This window comes from Austrofundulus limnaeus, unplaced genomic scaffold, assembly GCF_001266775.1.
Source record: "Austrofundulus limnaeus strain Quisiro unplaced genomic scaffold, Austrofundulus_limnaeus-1.0 Scaffold253, whole genome shotgun sequence".
NCBI lineage: Eukaryota > Metazoa > Chordata > Actinopteri > Cyprinodontiformes > Rivulidae > Austrofundulus > Austrofundulus limnaeus.
This window is the reverse complement of record NW_013952655.1, coordinates 566,420-571,076: the sequence shown is the minus strand read 5'-3', so window position 1 is coordinate 571,076 and position 4,657 is coordinate 566,420. Positions and strand designations below refer to the sequence as shown.

Below are 4,657 nucleotides of genomic sequence, written 5' to 3'. Positions count from 1 at the left end.
GAACCCCCCAATTTATCTGAAAAAGGGGTATCTGCACATTCAAAAATGATTATTGCTCAAAAACTATTAAACATAGGAGTTTCAGAATTTTTTTGTTGTTTAGCTCAGATGAAGCTCTATCCATCAGGCCCATCAATCAGTGCCCCCACCCCGCCCGACCCCCAATTTATCTAAAAAAGGGGTATCTGAACATATAAAAATGGTTATAGCTCAAAGACTATTGAACATAGGAGTTTCAGATTTTTGTTGGTTGTTTAGCTCTGATGAGGGGCTACCCATCAGGTCAACCAATGCCCCCCCAAAGAATAAATAAAAAAGACCCCCACCCAAACCACTACAATTTTGGGATGCACCTAGTAGCATAACATTTATTAGRAATAAAGATTTCTGAGTTTTGGTGCATTTGTGCGTACGGGGGTCATTATGTTACCGCTATGCGGTATCTAATTATGATACAAATTTTCTGAATACCGGATATACAGGTTTAAACAGCCTGAACACGTTCGGAACATTTCATCGCGGCCACCAGTTAACTGTTTCCCAAGGCCACTKTTGCCCGCAGCACCGCTGTGTGCATTAGCATGCTAATGTTATTGTTGGAGCAGCTTGTTGGAGTAACTGGCGGCGGGTGGTGTTTCAACTGCTTATATTGACCGAAGTTAAAAAAAAACATCCTGTTTTCACCATCGCTGAATGTAGTAAACAAATTTTCAGTGACGTGCACGGCTAGATTTGACGTGCGATGTTATAATGGATAAGTTAATGCATGGAGACGACTTTAACGTGCTTATTGTGAAAAGGCCAGGGGAAGTAGTTTTGTAGTAGAGCTGAGTTGACTGGTGTGCAAGGTGAGTCGTCCTTAAGTTTTATTAACACACAAAGATAGACCCGATACTGATCTTCCCTCAACCCTTCACGATCGGACCAAAATGCATGATTACTGTCTTCAACCAGGCAAAGAAGAAAAGATGTACAAGAGGAGGGAAACAGTAACACAGACAGAGGTACAGTAAAAGAAAAAAGTCAATAAGCAACATTTGCACATTTTATTATCAGCGGAGCTGTGATGAAAAAAAAAAAAACGTCAAATACAGTGAAACAGTGTAATTGTTGAAAATACCGTGATATAAAATTTGGGTCATACCGCCCAGCCCTAGGGCGTTTTGAGTTATTTACAGAATCTGAAAGTGTGGACTCTACGCTATCCAATGAGGTCAAACACATGGAAATCAAAAGAATAAATGAAGATGATATGGCCCTAAGATGTAAATTAGCCTTTGGCTAAATCTGGTGCAATGCATCATGTTTTTTATGTTTTTGTTTTAATTGCACAAAGTCTTACTAAATAACTTCATTCATTCATTCCTTCGAATGTTGGCACTCTGCAAACCAGATTAAGGAGAAAACGGGCCTCCAAGTTCCAGAAGAATATCTGAGGTGCTARTGGGAGTGTTAACAAAGGCTGTTCATTACATTACTCTGCATTAACGCCACCAACAATGACTGGCAGCACAGGTGTCAGGTCACAGGCTCTAGGAAGGTGTGCAGACAGAAGCTTTCATAAAACAGCTTTTGTGTGGCTTACCTAGTTAGAAATATAGTATTTTAGAAGTTTTTCAGCTTTTGTCGCCTTTCCCAATAAGACTGCGCTTCTGTCTTGTGAGCCTTTTTATAACACCACAAGCCTGAATATTATTTAAAACTACACACAATTTTAATTCAAGTCTATGTCAAAACCACACAGATGACGACCATTGCTCCAATTGGACAGAAAAGATGGGATGGGACAGAGAACAGAGCCAGAAATAAAGATGCAAGTTTTTAATTTTTATTTATTTATTCTTTTTTATTCTTTAGAAAGACAAAGTCCTGTGTGCTGCAGGTGTTTTGTCTGTTATGTGTGCATCTGCCCAAACACCAAGGAGGCACTCTGTCTCCTCGCTCCAGGTCTGGTCACGAATCATTATTTATAGTGTCCATTTAGTGGTAGCATCAGCAACACTAAAGGGATCATTTTTATCATGGTGAGTAGCCACAATGGCTCGTGCAGTCCAAAAAGTGCATGTTTCCTATAGTTGGCTCAGGTTGAGACAGGTCTGTATTCACACCAGAAGTGGACCGCACCAGAGTTCGCTTAGAAGCAGAGACCACCTCAAAAAAGTGGGACTCTTGTTTTTGTAAAAATGAAAGGGGGAAAAACTTCTTAAAGCCATTCAGGGATTAAACTGATGGTTCTTTCAAACACAGTCAAAGTTTTACCCAATCAGAACAGAGCAGTTCTTTCCCCACCAAAGAAATTCCTGTACTATAATTTAAAAAAATAATTAAAATCAGACAGCTCCTCAGTTGAAAGCACTAAAATGATACAAAAGTAACCTACAGGTAAGCTGTTTGTACCATCCCTCTTCCTTCAGAAAGCCGTCAATCTTAACTGACAACATTTGTATAAAGTAAACTTTGTATACTGAACCATATTCTTATTAAATTACATTTTTCCTGAGATTTTCCCCCATTGTTTTGTAAAGGACAACTAAAAATGTTAGTGTGCATGTTGTTGTTGTTGTTGTTGTTACAGGTTGTCTGCTGGACAACCTGGAAAATGTCCTTCTGTCTACCGCTGTTTTAAACCATGTGAGGAGTTGTGATCTAAATTGGGCTAAATTGCAGACCTATAGCAGAATTCATATATGTTTTCTGATAATTTATTTTAGTAACTGTAATCAGTTATGGGTAACGTTAATTAAAAGAGATGGTGTGATCTTAACATGCGATTAAAGCATGCTAGAGAAACCTCGACTGTCCTTCAAACCAGTGACTTGTCATTATAAACTACAGTAATCTCATCTGTAGTGCGTTTTCATCTCTACAAAGAGCATCTGGGACAGGCTGTCAATCTGGTGAAATGCATTGTGGGAACACTCAAAATAGACAGCAGGGGTTAACCAGATTAGAAAACATCAACTTAGCCTCATACCTCTACTCAACTACATTGATGAAAACACCTTTGAGGCAACTAAAACTTGACTTGACCAAATTTAGTCTCACCAATTTGAACTGACTGAGCCCAAAACATTTTCTGTGGGGCAATTGTGTTTCATTCTGCAGCGGAGCAACCATTCTGTGCTGGGCAAGCAGCAGCATATATAACACAAGGTCACTRAGAGTCTCCAACAAAAGGACAAGGTGTGTGTGTGTGTGTGCTACAGCTTAACGGTTTCTCACATTCATATCCTGTGTGTTGAGAAAATGTAACAGTTTCCACCTAATGTAAACTCCTTTGCTCAGTGTCCTTCTATCCATACTAACGTTTTGGATTTTCTCCTTACTAAGCAGTTGCCTTGAGTTTCCTACAGTAAAATGACGTGCTACTAATAAAAGACACTATAACTCAAGTGGAAGTTTCCACTAGACAAACAGTGGTGCAGGCCAACGAGAAATCATGTGGAGCTGAATCTCAAATATATGCCTCTAGATGTGGAAAAAATGTATCGTTTTACCATTTCCCTTTGGGATACCATGATGAGGCAGGCATTTTAACATCTATGACCGCAAGCCATGCTTCCATTTGTAATGTGATACATGTATGATGTTATAAATCGGATATAAATCTTATGCACATTTAATGTGATGCAATGWGTGGCTAATAAAAATGACAGAATTTGTGAGCTTTTCTCCTTGTTTATTATGTGTGTGAGATTTTATCTTGAGTTTTTTCAGATGAAAATTTGTAGTTCTGTCTTTATTATGATTGTGTTTTGATTTTCATTYATTTCTTTAGCCTAATCTTGACCTTTACACTAAACCYAACCCTAATCAAAAYTCAATTCACATCTTAGTCCTAAACCAAAATTAAAATGTATGTTCCACCATATTRGAACCAAGCTTTGGTTCTCTAAAACTCTACTAAGTCCTTTGGGTTTGTCTGTGTCTCTTTCCTGTCTCCAAATTCTGTTTTCTGAATTCCACATTTTCATTCAATCCATTTTTCTATCATAGGGCCACATTTTACTAGTTCAGTTAGAAAGTGTTGAGCTGTAGAATAACCCTTTAAATCAAGACTGCTTGCAGCCAGACAAGTGCTATTGTCTTCAGGGTTTTTTTTACTTTTTTTGCCTACTGTCATGCAAAATGACCAATCATGTGTGTGCACCAGGGATGCRCGTTATCAATTAAAGAATTAATCTAAAGTGGATTGATCTTCTCAATCAAGTAAACGGTTGATAACCCTCCATACTTGTAACAGACATTTGATAAAAGATTTACTTCAACTGTAAAAAAAAAAAGACTAAAAATACGGTAGGCCAGTTAAATTTGACATATTTAAAAATTATATATTGTCACACAGATGGTGATATTTTATGAACATCCCATGGCATATTGGGTAAATGATGATGTTCACTAGGTTTTCCGGTACAAGGCTATGCGAGCTCATCYACCTTGAAGGTTAATCTTTGACAATATCTAACCAGAACGCCAATCTACACAGCAGCTCTGTTGTAATCAGGGCAACCCCTTTAAAAACCTACGTTTTCTCTTGAACAGGGTCTTTTTATAACATGAAGAGCTGACTTTTTTAGCTGAATTTAAAAAAAGAAACACTATTAAATACTGAAATCTGAAACAGAAAACTGTGGATTCCTCATAATAAATATTATAC

The 4,657-nt window shown here is 37.9% G+C and overlaps 1 protein-coding gene across 1 annotated transcript in view; it reads right to left on the bottom strand.

Annotated features, from left to right (window-relative positions):
* Nucleotides 1–4,657, bottom strand: part of gapdhs (glyceraldehyde-3-phosphate dehydrogenase, spermatogenic) — an 18,591-nt gene that overhangs the window by 7,191 nt on the left and 6,743 nt on the right. The window lies entirely within an intron of this gene.